General features: G+C 47.0%; 1 protein-coding gene across 3 annotated transcripts in view; it reads right to left on the bottom strand.

Annotated features, from left to right (window-relative positions):
• LOC126534530 (sulfotransferase ssu-1-like) overlaps nucleotides 1-18,335 on the bottom strand; it is a 283,346-nt gene that overhangs the window by 126,507 nt on the left and 138,504 nt on the right. For all 3 annotated transcript variants that reach the window (XR_011895825.1, XM_055072405.2, XM_055072406.2), the window contains exon 2: nucleotides 17,066-17,208. The gene's annotated coding sequence lies outside the window, so the exon portion shown is untranslated. The remainder of the gene's footprint in view (nucleotides 1-17,065; nucleotides 17,209-18,335) is intronic.

Here is an 18,335-nt window from a genome sequence, read left to right as displayed (position 1 = left end):
TCTATTATTTTAGGCGTAGAAATGGCTCTATTATTGGAGCCATTAGAGTACACATTTTTGTCGCCTGCATATTTCCATAAATATGGCGATGATTTCTCGAAACCAAAGACCGATTCGTCAAAGACGCAACGTAACATTAAACACGGACAAGCGCTTTCTTTAAATGGTATAGATTGCCGCGAGCATGGCAACATCAAATGAAACACTTTCAATGGTAACTAGCAAAAGCACTGCGCCATATAATAGCAACGGCAAGTGCTTTTAGAAGTTTTGCAGCGCGCCCCAAAAACTTCGCCCTCCGTGCAGTCGACGAGGGCGTGTTCACTGGTCTCCGGCCTACGGCATGCATTACAGGTAACTCCATATGTTACGTACAGGAACCTTCCCTAGATTCATGTTTTCAGCGCCAGTGTAGCTGAGTGTAGTTGAAAGAAAATGAGCTTAATTCACGCCAGATGGAACAAAGATCTACTTTTAACTTGACGTAAAACAAATTTCTTCGCCCCATCCCCATAAATAGCCATATATAACGGCGTACGTTAAGTGAGATCTGCCAAATATTCCTACAATCGTTTTCTTTTCGTATCGTCCAAATACTCATACGAAAATCTGGCTCTTTTTTTTTAAATTGCATGCTTCTACTGCGTTCTTCGCGTGTCTGTGTAATCCGTCAGCTAGGTCTATAGCTTCAAGTCATCTTAAGGCCTGCAAGGGCCCTCGTTAGCAATGTTTGCATCATGGTTAGCAAAAATGGGTGAGCTTATTCGCGACAAAACAAAAATTTGTTGACTGCGGGCTCTCAAGAATGAACGGTAAAAGCCAATTGCACCATATCACACAGGTTATAAAGCTTTAGTGCAGCTAGCTCTTTGCCCACCAGGTCCCCATATGACAACCGCAAGTATTCGATGCAGCTTTTCAATGCACGTTGTTCAACAGGCTAGCACCTGCAGTATATACTCCACATGTTCGATCACAAAGAAGAAGAGTACTTGAAAAACGCAGCAGGCGCAAGAAAATTACGCCCTCGTATTTTGATTATCTTGTCAAGCAATTAGGAATATTGATAATTTATCTGAAGGGTTACAACTTTGCTAAATACCTGGTAGACGAGCTGCTTATAAAAATCTTGCATTATAACTACTTCAGGTTGATTTATTTCGCAAGGATAAGAAAAAAACTGCGCTAGAATAAAAAAACAGGGACAAAACACTGAGAAAGAAGAAATAAGTAAGGATGGACGGTCGTCCGTAAAGCGGTGTTCACAAGGGAGACTTCTCTCTATTATCAGGGGAAGAATCATCCCTAATGTCGTTTCCGGCAAGCCTCTTCTCCCTCCTCCGCGGGCATCACGGTCACCCATAGCTGCCGAGGAGATGTACGCGTAGAGGGTGGGCCCTTCTCCCTCCCCGGCGATGGGCCCCGGGAGCATTTCTAGCTATCGGGCAACCCCTCCCTTCTTCGCGGCGGCGATCTCTAAGGGCCCGCGCCGGATGACGATTGCATGACGTAGTGCTCCCGTGGTGTTCTCACCTTGCAGTGGAAAGATGTATTTCTTGCTCATTTCAGTGCATTTTTGAAACAGGACCGGTGCCCTGGCTGTTTTGCGCGTCCAAGCTTTCTTTCCTTGTTTTCTTCCTTTTTTTTCGATTTTGAGGCACACCCTGCCTATCCTTATAAAATTTAGAACAGGCAAGAGTTATCCTTTATTCCGTCGTGGCCGCTAATGATCCGAGACGAGCGGCTATATTGCGCCGCCTTCAAGATTGGCCTAAGATACTACGAAGCTGGTTGTAATAAGTCGGAGCTAAAATAATCAGTCGTCATGAGATCGCTCTCATAATAACGTCGGCGCCGTTGTTGTATTCTTTCTTCTGTTGCTACGCACACACGCATGTCACCCACACACGCAAGTACACATAGAAACAATCAGTATATGTACCGATTGGGGTCTCGTTCGAAGTGCAAAACACTGTTAGCGATAGCGAGGTTTAACGCTGGGTTCAAACGGCTCGGATGGTATTAGCGGAACACAGTACAGAAGAAAAGTGTTGCTTGGCAGAAGGAACCGTGCCATAGCAGATGCCGGCCGTCTCAGATTGGTGGCGTAAGAAGCCCATATGGGAGAGTGAATGTTGGCTCACTGCGCTGGCATAATGAGGAGAGCTGCCAGCGGCGTTGCAGGCATATATATGATGAAAGAAGCAGTACTTGCAGGACTCCGTCGAGGTTACTGTGCATTCAATCACATATTAAGTAACGTCAACTTTACGCATATTGTCCACTTCGCACAGAACAGTTGATGAACACAGCAGCTCTACAAGCATGATTCTGAAAGTGCGAACAGCTGAAGCCTGAATGCTGCATGCCCTGGCATTTACAACGCGCCGACTGGGCGAAGCATAGATGGTGTGTCCATTGTCGCGTAATAAATAAAGCGATAGCGTTAAGTCTCCCGTTCAGCGGAAAAGGCGGAGGCGTCCACGGCGTGTTGAGAAACCCACGTCCTAATCGCATGGTTAAGTCGCTCCGTACAGAGGGGAGACAACCGCGGCGTCTACTATGGCGTTGGCCACGCGAATCGCGGCTGCCTTAGCAGACATCTTTGGCAGACGCCATAAGGATGCGTTGCCGGCGCTCGTTCATTCATTCATTCATTACAAACTAATGAGTGCGAACGAACAAGAGTGACGGTGTACGAATAAAAACCACTGAAGGGAGAATTAAACTATCGGGGCATGCGCTTAAAGATGCAGCTTAAGTGTATCCCTATCTGTTTTTTACAGGGTTAGCATTAGAAGTGTCAAATTGTAAAAAAAAAGTTTACGTGTACGAAGTCAGTCAAATGTTCCAGGTAGAGAGGGGATTGGAGAGTTTAGAAAAGCATATATATATATATATATATATACCATGAAGCTGACACTGGTCCGTTTCTTGCCGACATAAGTTGCACTTCTATTTTCGCAAGGCAGGACGTGTGTCCAGTAAGCTCCTGAACAACCTTCTGAAATGGAGTGACCGCGCTTTAAATAAATGAATCAAGGGCCTCATAGAGGTTTGACGTATAACTTGCGCATTTCTCTTGCACTTACCGCTCAAACGCCACTGATTTCTTTTTCAAACCTTTCGCAATGTAGCTCTCTGAAAACCCTTTTACCCTACCCGTGAGAGCCGCGCCACTGCAGTGGTTCTAAGAGGGGTTGACCTTCCGTGCACAGTCGATCGCGGGAAAGCACGGCGATGGTGGGAATGCGCCGAGGACGTGCTTATACTTGTCGCAATAAAACATGGGCCCATCTGTTATCTCTTTAAGAAAATCAAACCGTGCTAAAGAGCCATAGCCACCTGTAAAATGCTTTGCATGGCACTGATTCCCATTAGAAAGGACCGGCCTAGCGTTATTTCTAATGTCGAAAGCCAGCTTCCTTGCAAAGCTCGGATTGAGTAGAGCATGTGACAAGGCTTGGGTATAGGCACTTTCACGTACGCCGCCTTGTGTGCTGCAATATTTGATCACGACTTTACGCTTTGATTTCTTGTTTCAGCCTGCGTCCGCAACCTAAGTTTACGTCGGCAGGGCATGACGCCAGCGTGTCGCAAAGAGCGATTGTTTCGGTCACTGTCAATGACAAAGACTGAGTGAACGGCACGGGGCCTTAGCCAAAGCTGAAGAGAACATGCACGAATCGCATACTCGTCCTCCTGTGGTGTTTATGCCTTCTCCAAATTGTGCGTGAACCACCACACATCACGCGCAGGAAAATCGAGGGCTAAAAACTATTCTAAAAGCAGCTAGTTCATACGTTCTGTCGGTAGAATAAATGGAGATAAGTGGCTCCTAAACTTGATCTTTTTATTGGTCCATACCGTCAAAGCCACAGCCTGTCAGGGTGCCGGTTCAGTAGCGTTTTTAGGTGCACACGCTGACTTGCCTGTTGCAGTAGATTGGCTTTTGTTCCGCTCCGTAATTAGTTAGGAAATCTAATACTTGAGGAGTTATGTGAGAGCGAGTGTCGGCTTCAGGGACTTTGAATGAGTGCAGATGGACGTGAGCATATAAATACCTTAAAATGCCTAGTAACTATTGTGAGGGAGGGCCCACTTATTTCGCGGACAATATCTGTCGATTATATTTTTCGTGAATCTTTTCCTCTGCTGAAATATGTATTTAAAAGATGTTCCGCTACAGCTAAACATGCGATTAAGCAGTTGCTTTCAGGGTTGTGACAGGAAAAGACCAGTACGAAGAGCACCTTACAGGGCGGATGCTAGAATAAAGAGCAGAGTTATTAAACGGTAATTCCCGACGTGTACATCTTTAAATGCTTCAACACTGTTTCACAGCTGTCACTTCACTGTCTAAGGAGCAGTGTTAACGAAACACGTAGGCAGTGTGCGTTCATCACATTACGCTTAACTGGTTTAGGTATGTTGTAGGATGTTTGCCTTACCGCTAAAAATATTTGCGCTGAACTCATGCCTTTCTTCTAATCCTGTGTTTCGGTCTTTTATGCTTATCAAAGTAAGGAAACGCTAACGTTGAAAATTGCAAAAGGGTTAAATCTTTTGAACAGTTGCCGTACGTGAGTATTACAGTTCTAGCGCATTAATGAATGCATGGTGCAGTTAGCTTTATAACATTCCAGGAAACATACCAAGGCATTTACTGCCACATCCGAAAGCAGACGCTCTACAAATGCCGCGGCGAAGGTTGCCACATTTTTTCGACTACATGAGCTTCAATAACGTGCAGCTAAGTCGAAGTAATCGATTCTTTGCGCGTTCCCACCCATTTATCGGCCGCTAAGCACCGCTATGAGTACTGTGGAAAGAAATGGTTAGGCCGTCGTGCAAGATTTGGTTGGAGCATCCCCAAGCTAGGCGCATCAGAAACGCGATCTGATTTTTGGTAAGCCAACTGGACTAGTTAAAGGTGTTGTTACACCAAACAAATTTCACCGAATATGATTAAGGGTTTCCAAAGTTGAAGGAAAATTTCAAAAAGTGGTAGATAAAGAAACGGCTGAGACGTCCTAAGGGTGTCAAAGCTCTTCTAAAATGCTTGGCTGTCTTTGATGTCCGAGTTGCTCGAACTGGCATGGTTGTGCGAAGGTTTTTATATTTTTAATATAAATACCATGTTGTAGAGTAATTTTTTGTTCTATTTTATTTCGTTCAAGGTAGTCTAGAAGTTCTGTCTGTTCATTCTCACAAATTATTCTGCACTGCCCAAAAGTGCATATGTGGCACTACTGTGAGAATTAATTTTCCTACTATTACACGCCACTTCAGTTCCCAATTTGCACCGAACGACATTTTTTCTGTGAGCAAGGTTCCGAGCCATTTTTCGTGCGCCAGTCGTGACAAGATGAACAGAAAGAGCGAACGTGAGCATAGCCTTGGCCGACAGAGACAAATGTGGAGCCCTGCACTATGGCGCCAAGGACGCATTTGTTTCTGTCAACATGAGCGCCTCGTTACTCAAGTCTTTTTTCTTCTCACGTTACCGAGAGCGGAGCGTCACTGCAGGGCTTTCAGCTACATCGTCTATCATAGTGTACGCCACTTCCTAACGCATGGGTGTGTTTTGCATACGTCACCTACGTTTCATGCAGCACAGGCATGTTTATTATTTCGTAGTAAAAACACGGTAGCTCCGGATTTTCGCCCCGTTTGCTGGTTTTCTTTCCCCGCTACTGGAACTCTCTTGTTTATGGACCGCTTTGGTGGTTCGTAATTATTACTGGCGCCTATCTACAAGGTCCCTCGTCATCTACACCCTCTGCTGCGTCGTCCAACTCGAGTTCTTCCGCGGCTTCGCGAGTGCGAGTGCCCCCACGGCACTCGCCACATCGGCGCGGAGCATTCAAGCTGCTGTCCGCTGCGTCGAAAGAGCGGAACGTTACCGATGCAACTGCCATCCAAGTCAGGAGCGTCTCCTTCGTGGGGACAAGTGTAACGTGCGAAGGTGGTACCCTGAGCATGGATACCACCAACATGGAGCAGAACAGCCCGGCTGTCGCAGCGCACACCTCGGCCAAGAGAACGAAGGAAGTTATTGGCCTTCCATCGGATGGAAATGTAGCTCCAGCAGCCACGAAAAGAGCTGGCTCATGACAAGGCCTGCCCGCACGACCGACACGCACGTCTCCGGAGTCGCCAACGACATCGTGGTACAAAGTGGTTATCAAGCCTCGTGCTAGATATGGACATGTCCACTCTGCACAACCGTATCATTCAAGCGGCCCTGGACGCCTGCCTCGAGACTTCCTGATTTCAAGGTTTTGCTCTACACAAACCCACTAATAAGGTCTCAGTATGGGTGTCTGCTATGGCACTAGTTTATAAACTCGAAGAACTGCAACAAATACAAGTCTCGGAAGAATGTGTCCTTCCAGTCCAGGCGTACCTCGCCAGTGGTACCGATTTAAGACGCTACGTGGTTAATGGCGTTGACCTTCAAGAACCCGAGAGGCTCCTGCAGGAAATATCGTGTCCCACACACAAGGTCGTCGCAGCTCGCTACCTAGGCAGCGGTTGTACGTGCCTAATCACGCTTCAGGGTCCTAATTCCCCACCTGAACGTATCCTGTATTACGGCTGCGTACTGCGCCCGCGTCCGTTAAAGCCTTCCGTTGTGTTCTGCTACTCCTGCTTTAGACAGAGACACATGAAATCATTCTGCCCCTACCCACCCAAGGACGACACCATGGAGCGTGAACCGTCAGCATCGTTTAGATGTTGCCTATGCCAAACAAACGATCATGACATCACTTCCACGACGTGTCCTACGAAGTTGAATTCCACTAAGAAGGCTCGACAACGCCATTCTCGACAGCCAGCAAGGACCCCTCGAGATCCATCAATGGAACAAGTCCCTGTGTACAACCGTTACGCCGTTCTGGCCTCGCTGGAAGAGGACGCTAGCCAGATGACAATAGCAAGTGCAGCGACAAGTGATGCTGCCACTGGTACCTATAGCGCAGCTGTTAGGTCGTCCACTTCACGACCGCAACGGGCATCACAATCAATAGAATACACGCCGCTTCCTTTGGCAGACGAAGAGTTCGAGATCGACGCTCGCCTGCCCAACCTTGAAAAGGAAATCCAACGTCTCAAGGAACGCCGTACAGTGCTCCGGCGTCGTCATGATGGAGCGCGGCCGTCGCATTCGGCGTCGATGTCTAGTCCGGCTCATATGGCTAACCCGGCATCTGTGTCGGAACCTCTTTCACCCCAAGAACTCCTGCGCTTCGCTGCGCAACAGCTACAGCATCTCACCTCGGTTCTACTGGCCAATCTTAATCTATGATGGCTGCTACGTCTTCAAGTGTGCCAGAAGGCATCTTACAGTGGAACTGTCGCGGAATCGCGGGAAGGTCGGAGAGCTGCGTCAGCGTCTTAGATATGGGAAGCTGCGCGTTTGGGCTCTACTGCTTCAAGAATCCAACGGCCTGCCACCCATACCAGGATTTGTAGCATACTCATGGCCTTCAGTGTTGGATCGTAGGAGTGCTACGCCCGATGTCCCTCCAGGAAAGGCTGCAGTGTATTTAAGATGCACTCTTCATGATACTCACGTTGAACTTTCACGGTGGTGTACTCTATGGCAAGAAGTCGTGGCCGTATTGCTTCGTCTCCAACGCACGGACGTTATCATCGTTTCGTACTATGCCCGCCCCTACAGCAGGCGTGCGGCTCGGTTGTGTCTCGGCTGGCTGGCGCACCTACGACAGAAACATCCTGGTTCCCCCATTATGGTCGCAGGAGATTTTAACGCGCCCCACATCACATGGGGATACGCTATTTCCAGTGCGCGAGGTACATCTGTGCTGGACACATTTATGGACGCCCAATTCACTCTGCTTAAAAATGTGTCAGTGCCTACTCTTCGGCGTGACCACCCTCGCGCGCCGCCACACTCACCGGACTTATCTTGGTGGCTAGGAAGGACGACCATCTCGTGGTCATGTGAACCCGACTGCTGGGATAGCGACCATCATCCCATTCACATTGGCTTATCTTCGGGAGGAACAGGCCGCCTCCGCCGACTATGTCGAGTGGTGGACTGGGATCGATACAGGGCGGTATCAGAAAGCAATGTATCCAACTTCATGCTGGACCCGTCCCATTGTCTTGAGGCGGCATTAGTTGAGGCGACAGGTACGTCATGGGTTGATGAATCGCGAACCGCTCCTGATTTGCAATTTCTGCGTCTCTGGGCGTCGCACCGCCAAGCAGAACTTGCATCAGAACGTGACCCTGCATCAAATACCCTTCCCTTAGAGGCCCAACGCCTTACTGCAGTAGCCAGGTGCCTTCAACACCGCTTAGAACGTGGCCGCTAGATGAACTGGTGCTCTTCTCTCGGACCTTCGTCGTCCAATGCCTCCATTTGGCGCACCTTCCGAGTAATGGAACGTGGTCGGCGCCCTCCAGAGCCCGCAGCCTGCGCCCTGTTAGTATCGGGACAGACACCAGCAGTATTCGCAGAAACTGTTGCCCACACCTTTTTTCCGGCTTTGGACACAGCACGGCCTCCCTTCATTGTTCAAAACTGCCTTCCCGCGGACGCAGGCACGCCGCCTACGCTCTCCGACATCGAGGGTATACAAGCTGTCTTCACTTTGGCGGAATTTTTAGCGGCAATAGATCTGTCGAAGCCATGCAAGGCACCAGGACCGGATGGCATACCGTATGAACTTTATAAAAACACGGAAGGCAAGGTTCTCGAAGTGCTGTTGGGGGCCATAAACGAAGCTTGGGCTACAGGAGTCATTCCCGATTCTTGGCGGCATGCAGAAATTGTCCCTATTCCCAAACCCGGAAAACCCCACGATAATATCGCTCATATGCGCCCAATAGCACTAACCTCAACGTTAGGTAAGCTGATGGAGCGTATGCTCGCGACACGTATTACATGGTGGCTCGAGCGGTACTCATGGTATCATCCTGGCCAAATCGGGTTCCGTGCTCATCTAGGCGCAGAGGATGGCCTTGCGTACCTATATTCTATGCTTCTCATCGGAGGCCGCTCCCGAAGAATTCGCACGATTCTGACAATGGTTATTCGTAAAGCGTACGACCAGGTGAGTCACGAAGCAATTGTCGGAATTCTCCATTGGCTTCAGTTCCCTAGCCGTGTCTGCACATTCCTTTCCCTTCCTTTCCATTCATCATATCATTCATATCATATCATTCATCATATTTATGCTCGGCTGCTTCACTGGCCCGGTACATGGGACACGAAATAGACAATCCAGCATCTACGAGACCCGATGTAGCTCCGTGGAAAAGGGTACAATTAAGTGACAATAAGCCTCTTGGTCTTCTGTATAGCCCGGTTCCCCGCCAGGCGAATGCCCATGTTTCCCGTCTTCATCGCGCCGATGACAATCAAGACGATGCGACTTTTGTAGTATACACTTATGCCAGTGTTAATGGCACCATGATTCACACAGCTCTCGTGTGTCCATTGATACCAGAGGCACGCCAGACGTGCCCGTATGTTGCCGATCCTGCACCGCCGGCCTACCTTGCCGAGCTTGCTGCCATACACTGTAAACAAAAATAAACCCACCTGGGAGTTTTTAAGAGGTGTTGTGCCCTAAAACCTCCCCTCCTCAAATATTTACTCCGATGTATGGGAGCAAAACAGCGCCATTCCCTCGTTTCACTCCGCTGGCTAGCTGCGGGGGTATTAAGGCAACGTGACGCGATTTTACTCCGCTTGAAAATCTTGTTCTCCCGTGAAACTCCGACAGGGAGTTTTAAAAAACTCCACTCCGCCGATACAGGTTGGTCACGCGGCGCTTCCCATGAGGCTGTGCGCCTCGCCAGCGACCGGGCGCGTTCGGCGGAGCGGGCAGTGCTCATGGCTGACGGTTTGTTTACGTGTGTGAAGTGTCGTTCCGTGACAGCGTTTCGTCAATTTGTTTCCCGTATTTCCTTCCAGAAAGTGTTATAGGCATGCCTGAAGCTCACTATATCTCAGCTTCAAGCACATTAGGTGTGATCACTTTGCTGACAACGATGATTGCAAGAGCCACGTTTTCAAGTGCGGAAAAAGGCTTAGGTATACCTCGAAGCTGCTCACTGGCTCGTGATGTCGGCTCACGTTCTGGCTGTGTTTTCGTGCTGCGTCACCCTGTCTTGCGTTCTTCAGTACGTGAAATGCGACTTCTATGTCCTTTTGAGTACAGGCTGACAACGTCCAGTGTAGTGTTTGAAAGGACCGCGTAGCAACGGCAACAGCAGCCACTGTTCGAGCGACGCCATCCGTGCTAGTCGCGCATGAATGGCGTAACCCAAGTTCGTTGCGGTGCTGTGTTGCCAGTGAGAAAGACCGGAGTGCAAGCAACTGTTTTTATGTATCTGTTAACGGATATCCTCACCCGAAGAAAAACGGTAGCACATAAGTATGCGTACTGAAAATAAAGCTTCTTATTGAGCGATGGAAATCGAATTGTTATCGCGCATATAGGTTTTGCTCACGTCGTTGCTTCCGATATTGCATTAACATTACGCTCTATCCGAGACACTGATTTAGACGCATGCCTGCTGGCTCCGAGTTTAGGAATTCACTCGACAGATCAGCGATGTAGCTCCTTTTCGTAACCGAGACAGATTTCTCGGACGCAGAGCAAGTAGTGCGGTGTATAAAATGTATGACTGCGCATTTTTTGGTGTTACGTCGGCTGCTGCGGGTCATGCTCACACGTAATAATTTCTTGCTACGCTACCACTATATCGCAAAAATTTAATTTTGCTATGCAGCACATTCACTTACATTTTTCTTGCTTACTGTAACTAACGCACTACTTTTTGGCTGCGAACGCCGGCAGTGTGCGAAGTCGCTTCAGCACTCACAGAATGGCATGATAATTTTGAAAAATTACGCCATTAACTTTTTTTCTCTCACTATTTTGAATTAACAGTTTTGTGTTGATTAAGGTATTCTGTTAATTTCAGAGAGGCAGATCTCGTACGAACGAGCATGTGAGTCGTAATTCTGAAAACAGCACAGCTGCTCCCTAGGCGGTTTCGAGGCACACAGTATCGTGGCTATATATACTGGCACCGTTGCTTCTTGAGTATCGCGTGTACGTAGGATGTCTTTCAAATTTCTGCATTGGGCGTTTCTGAAATGTTTATGTATGTCATGATATATGTGCTTTCATTGACTTGTTTCGTCGAATTTCACGCGGTCTCGTGTGCATATTTCGCAATTTCACCAGCAGCCTCTGCATGTAAACATGTTCGCGCAAACTCACGCGATGCCTCTTTTTATATTCCCGTTTCACCTCGAAAAAACTCCGTCAATTGCAAAGTAAAAAATAAAGAAAAGACATAAAAAACTCCCATAATTCCACGCAAAAATTCCGCTCGTACGGACTAAAAATTCTACTGCGATCATACGGAGCATAATAAACTCCGAACCGGGGGGTCGCTAGAGGACAAGCAGTATACTCCCACCTCGGAGTGATTTCCGTTTACAGTGTACGAGACGGCTTGGTCGCGTTGCTCCCTACTGTTCAAGATGATCGATACTCTCAACTCATCATTCGCACAGACTATACTCAAGCCATCCACTACATACGTAGGTATCTCGGTCCACTCTATTCTCAGATGGCATTCACCGTCTTGCTGCCACTACGCGTCAAGTGGGTGCCTCGACCAGCGCTGCCGGGTCTCCTTGAAGCAGATATGGCAACCCACCCACAGATTACAACATACCCACTTCCACATTTTCCTAAAGACGCCTGTGGACGACTGATCCGGGAAAAGGAAAACCTCCGACGTACCACACGAGCTCTCATACCTCCGTGTGAGTCAGACCTCCCTGGTGGGTTAACCCGCCGAGAGGAGGTTACGTTAAGGAGGCTACGTGTCGGGGTCGCGCTCACCCCGTCTGTGACCGCTCTCTGGCCACAACAGTGCCATGGTCCTTACGGCTCATCGTGCTCATTTTGCAACACAGAAATCCACAATGTGACAGTGACACACCTATTATGGACGTGCCTTGGACTTCATCTAAGCCGTCTCCGCCACCTCCGTGCAACAAGCCTTCGGCCTGGCCGCCCACCCGACCTTGAACGTTGGATTCATGGACCACACCATCGATCACTCCTTGATTTTTTGCACGATTCGAATGTGTTCGTGTATTTTTAACATCTTTTGTATTATGCGTAAGGGCATGCATTCGAATTAAAAAAAGAAGAAACACGCTTGATACTTATACCAGTGCCTTGTTTGATAGGACAAATATGCTTCTTAGCTGCGCACAAAAGAAACAAAGGATAAAGAGGTAATCTTACGAAGTAAAGCAGCATAGTGCAAATAATTTTTCAAGTCTTCCATTTTCAACAAGGACGGTACGGCTCTGACTAGTTGTGAAAACGTGTGACCTTACGGAGCTTTTGTGACGTACTAGAAAAAACTGCATTTCATAATAAATACACAATAGTGTTTATTACGCCAAATTATTTCCAGCAGTGGTCTGTTCGTCTGCCGCCTCGTTTTCTTGAAAACTAACATGACCAGGAATGGCCTGAAAACGGACTTTATGGCCAGCAATGCAATGTCATAGCATTGTCCACATTTCATAATGTAACAAACAAGTACCATCTTAAAAGCGCGAGGCAGTTAGGGTTTCCAGAGCATTGTTTGAGTCATAGTGAACTACCTTCTACTGATGCAAGCACTTCAATGTAAACATCCACGCTTGCCGCAAACTTAAGCGTTCGGTTGTCACAGATGACGTTTGATGATACAACCGGCCAGGGTTTGCTCAAAGAATATTTAGGAATTTGAAACGCCACCACCGCACCTTTATTTCATTCTGCAAAAAGATGCGAAAGTAGCTTGCTCAAGGCTCAAATGATCAAATACAGCCGGGGCGGGATTTGGTATTTCTGGCAGCAATGATTCCAAGTTGCTAAGGGAATGATCAGAAAGAAATTATATAAAAACCTTGAGAAAAAAGAACATCTCGTGAGCTTAATCTCAGTATTCGTCGGGGTTTCCTACGGCCCCATGGCTTATCCGCATTTATTGCTGTAAGTATCGCAGAGCCACGGAGCGCTCAGAGAACTTGCTTTGTGAAACAACCATCCAAATGTCATGCTTGTCAGAAAGGTACGATGTCTTGGAAACTTCCATCTTTCTGTGTCTCACAATGTGCTTGATTTGGGTATTTATCAGAATTTCACGAAGATCATTGTTGAAACCGTCTCTAAATTGGCAAATCGCGTGCCATCTTTTTGTTGATCCCGAGGTCTCGTTCTTGGTACTAAGCCGTAGATAAAAAATTCACTTGCTTGCGGCACCAAAAATACACAACAGTAAAAAAAAAAAAGACAGCTGTATATTCAGGTTGGAGCTCAGTTTAACAAACACTGTATCTCTGCCATTTTTCTTAGTGCTTTGTGTCCTCTTTCTTTCTTTTTCTTCAGGTTTTTTTACTGCATTCGTTTGACAATGCTGTATTTTTATGTTTTGGTAGACGGCCCTTCGATGGCGTATTTTATAACGGCCGCATAATTTAATTCGCAAGATTACAAAAGTTTAAGCCGAAAGTTTGTTCAATATCTTTGCACAAATCTTGGCAGCTGCTACGTTTCTGAAGAATTTTACGCGAATTATACAGTTAGTCAGTCAATCAACGGCCCCATAAATTACGAATAAAATAAATTGGAGAATAAATAAATAATACTTTCTTCACTTCGTTTCTGACGTCGCATGAGCAAAATAGGCTATAATGCAAAGCTCAGGAACAAGAAAAGAACGCAGGAAAAAACGAAGCTCACAGCATGATGTGTTCGTCGTTTCACGGCCATAACGTTGACGCGAGAGCCATTTGTCATCGACAGGGGCGCTAAATCTAAAGGCAAAGGTGTTTCAACGTGGTGACTGAATGAAAAATACTCTGCGTTTTAACTGGTTTAAACCAAATAATCTAGCACGTAATCATTTTTGTAGGTGTCTCTCTCAAAGCACGGATGCAAATTTGTTTTGCTTTCATTGATCATCGAAATTTTGTCGCCTTCCGAAATGTTCTCCAGTTTTGTGTTCAATTACATCGCGGTGTAGCCAGCAGCTATAACCACAAGTTCCTAAGTCAAGGCCACAAAATGTGAGAAAAGAAGTTCATTTCGCCGAGTGATGATGTTTGTATCTAAGTGTACATGTGTAACGTGTGCATGTGCTTAGGGGCATGGAGAGACGTGTGGGCGTGCCTGTTAAATGCTGCAAGCATGGGTTACTGTAGTTTCCAAAGCCGTCTTCATGGCGCTCGTGTTATCAATTAACATTATGGTTTCCGGGTCACCGTCAACACAACCTCACAGGTAATTAGCTGACATGAGCAAGGGGAGCATAGGTAAGAGCTTTTTTTTTTTTCATTGCACAGTTGTTTCTCTGTGTGTGTGTGGGGGGGGGGGGGGGGGCCGCATGTGGGTTTGTACGCACATGCTCGCCGTCGCGCGTGCGTCGAAAGCAATCCTCCTTGATTAATGCCTCTTTCATAGCTCTCAGCACCCTGCTACAGTTTCGTAATAAATATCGGAAGCAAAACATGAGCTTTACTTTTATAAGTATTGAAATGCGTCAGCACGTAGCAGGTCGCCATCGTTGATTATCGCAATCCTCTTCACTGTCGGCTTTGTGTTACAGTTTTGTAATCAATAATGCCCCCGTCATTGCAGCAGCCCGCGCACGCGCTGTGCTGAAAAGTGTTCAAGTGTTAAAAGCGAGGCGGAAATAAGGGCAAGTTTTATTCGTGTGCCAGTTATAATTTTAGAGTGCACGTGCGTAATATTGCTGTCATTTATTGCCGCTACTTTCAGAGCGCTCTGCACTGCACTTCAGTTTTGTAGTATCGTAGTGTTGCTACCTGTTTACTTAGTGACCGACTGAGTGAGGGAGGTAGAGTGAGAGAGACTGTATGTGTGTGCGTGTGTGTGTGTGTTTGTCTGCGGGTGTGTATGCCCGGGTGCGTTTTTGTACTATAAAAGTCACGAGGATAATTAGGGACGGGATCCATTTATATACGCGGAAGAAAAGGCAGGTGCGTAAAAAAATAAACTCATTTTGATAAACATACCATGAAGGTATAACTTCGACCTAAATTACCCCGGCTTAATCCACCTCCCTCATGTGTCGGCACGTGCCCTGGCCATCAGAAGAGCTCTCTAGTGCACCCAAGCCTCGACGGTGGTTGAGGATGCCCGAAAAAATAAAGAGCTGGTGAGTCGTTAATCATTAGCGTTCGTGGAACGGAATTAATTTTACCTGCTGTAAGGGAGCGCTCGGTGACTCATTCATTAGCATGATCGCATGCGCTCTTCTTAGACTCGGAAAGCAATGAACACAAGGCGATGGCTGTCTGGTAGGATCGATGGGGACAAGTTTTTCTGCTCTGGCGACTATCGCTCAATGTCGCCAGGCCAGATATCGAAGGTAGATACGCGAGCTAGTTATTCACTCATTCATCTATTTTATTTGTTCTTGAGAATATGACGTATACACATTCGTACCATACTTGCAGTATCTGAAGACGTATCTAGTGAAAGCGCGTTCAAGAACACACTGGAGTTGTACTGTCAAATGCAACTTAGCGCGCATAACACGAATATGAAATATGATATTAAACCCCCAAGGTAGCGCAATATTCCATATACATGACCTTGCTTGGGATTCATTTTATATATTTCTTTTTTTTTACTAACAAATATGAAATGCACTGACACATTTATTAGCTTGGAACTCCTTTATGCCCAGATGAAGAGTTGCTACTACTGGAGGACACTGGGAGACGCCTTTGTCCTGCAGGTATACCTTCCATAGGGAGATGATGACGACGACCGCAGTTTTATTAAACTTGTAGCGACGGGTGCTGCTACTCTGAAATCCAACTCTCCGGTAAAATATTGGTAACCCACTTATACATGACTCCCCGGTATCGCGTCCGAAGGATTTTACCGAATTTTAATGTTCGCATGTGGGAAGGTAAGTAATAATATTCTACAAAAAAAAGCTTGACCGCTGGCTTTGCCATATGAAGGTGCTTGGCAATGGCCACAATAGTCTTTTCGAAGTTGTCAGTAATTATGGTCTTCAGCTGCTAAAGAAACTCAACGGCCTGATTGGCGTTTGACCCATGGCGGCTTTTACTGTTTTTGTTGAGATGATCAATGGCCACAAGTTCTTATGTCATCCTAAAGAGAAAACATGTTACGACATTTGGACGGCATGTGAAGCAACTAGGACAACAGATCCATTGGCTGTGTCTGATTGAAAGCTCATTTCGTGAAATATATTTTTAATATATGTGACATATAATAGTGCAGTGAACATGAAGCCCTAGAAGTACAGCATGGGAAGGGTAATGTATAGTATAATTGGAAGCCGTATCCTCAGTTACCTTGAGCACTCCAGATTACCCTTCGACCTTTTAGGGGCATCTATCCTAAAGAAAGTAATGAATGCACCCACTCTCTTATGTGCTTAGAATTTCTCGACACCTGTCACTGTGCTGACCCATTACTTGAACATGTCCCTGCGGAATTGCCTGAAAATATAACCATACATGTTGCTCAAGCGCACATATCTATAATAACGGTGACCTAGAGGTAGAGCATCGTTCGGAGGCGGGAGGTACCGAGTTTGAACCTCGGTGCCATCTGAAACCCGCCGGCTCACGCTAATCGGTAGAGACGTTTCATGGCCTGGGGCTCTGCTCTCGTTGGGGTTCACATCTCAAATAGCGGGCCCAATAGAGATTTACGAGTTGTCTCTGGGCGTCGGATTGTCAAACCCCAGACAGCCCTGTTGCAGAGCATCCGCCTCGGCTGTCAAAGACAAAGGCAACTGCTGCCACCGAGTACCTACCGATAAGATAGGTACAACCGTCTTCCCGACCTGGTGCTCTCGGCAGTTGTGGGAGCTCAGCGCTTGGAAAGGGCTGTTTGTCTCCAACCTGAAGGCGTCCCCACCTCAATAGGAGTTTCTGGGGTGCCACATGGGAAGCGCTCACTATGCCAGTGGCCCAAACATCACCTCTTACCGCAGCCGTGGCCTAGTTGTAGAGCACCCGCGTCGGCTCGGCTCCCACCACCGGCGGGCACCCAGGGGTTCTCGAACGGCCAAAAATTGTATCCCGGCCTGGCTTTCAGCTTTCTGCTGGAGGGATACGCTTGGAAAATGAGCCTGCGCAATAAATCCCCGTCGGAATCATCGTAAGCACGAAAAAATAAAACAAAATAAAACGGCATTTCGCCCATATATCCGTATACCCCATGCATAGGTTGTTCACTTGCACCCTGCTAGGAACTAAGATGGATGAACGCATTTATTAATCCCTGGTCACTATAAAGCGCTAGAAGAATGAAAGCAAGTAAGCCGAATGCCAGAAGTTCCGAAAGAAAGCTATGCAGAGCAGACACCTTGCTGTGGTACTCAGCGTAAGAAGATGAAGTTCCTACCAGCCACAACTTAGGGGTTGACGGCATCTGTTCCCACATTTGAGGGATCACCTGGCTTTGAAGGATCACGCTGACTTGAAAGATCACCTGTTAGGGAAGGCCTACATGGTAAGTGGGTGCCGACGTTCTAGCATGTAGAACGACGCAGGGTGTAGGAGCTTCTACGCACACGCGTAAGGCGGAGGTCGGCGGGTTCGTTCACCACCGCCAGCAAGGGGTTTCTTTCGCCCACTTTCATTTCCCTTTCGCATATGTCTACACTTCAAATAACAACAGCAAATATTTTCCTCTATGCTTACCTTGGCTTTATTGTCTGTTCACTTTATATGGTTGTGACCAATAAAAATACGGAACCCTCGATTCGCCTTCTCGCTCATTGAATACCGACGGTCTAACTACGGCAGCACTGAAACATTTCTGGGTTAGTTCTTGTACACGTACACAAATTGCCATGAACAGGGGCGTGAAACGGCAACCACCGTATTACGATTAGCAATGCAACACACCCGTAATTTGGTGGTTGTGGGTTCCGCTCCCACAGGCGGCAAGTTCATGTCTCATCCACTTTCATTTGACTAACTCATCATTTCGGGACTTCAACTAAAAATTAGAAATTAGTTTTCCTGTGTTTCCTTGGCTTCATTATCTGTTGACATCATGCACTTCTAACTAACAATAAGTCGGGCCGGTCTCTTCTTCTGCTTCTCGTTCATTGGTACATTGAGTGTTGAAGGGAAAATCAACAGTTGCATCTCCGTATGCGCATTAGGTAGTACAAAGAGATTGGCATAGTGGCAGCAACGCACCACTTAATACACCAAAAAGGTATTTAAAATGTTGTTACATATATAT

This window comes from Dermacentor andersoni, chromosome 7 (genome assembly GCF_023375885.2).
Source record: "Dermacentor andersoni chromosome 7, qqDerAnde1_hic_scaffold, whole genome shotgun sequence".
In the NCBI taxonomy this organism is placed as follows: domain Eukaryota; kingdom Metazoa; phylum Arthropoda; class Arachnida; order Ixodida; family Ixodidae; genus Dermacentor; species Dermacentor andersoni.
The sequence above is the reverse complement of the archived record's forward strand: the minus strand, read 5'-3'. Positions and strand labels throughout refer to the sequence as shown.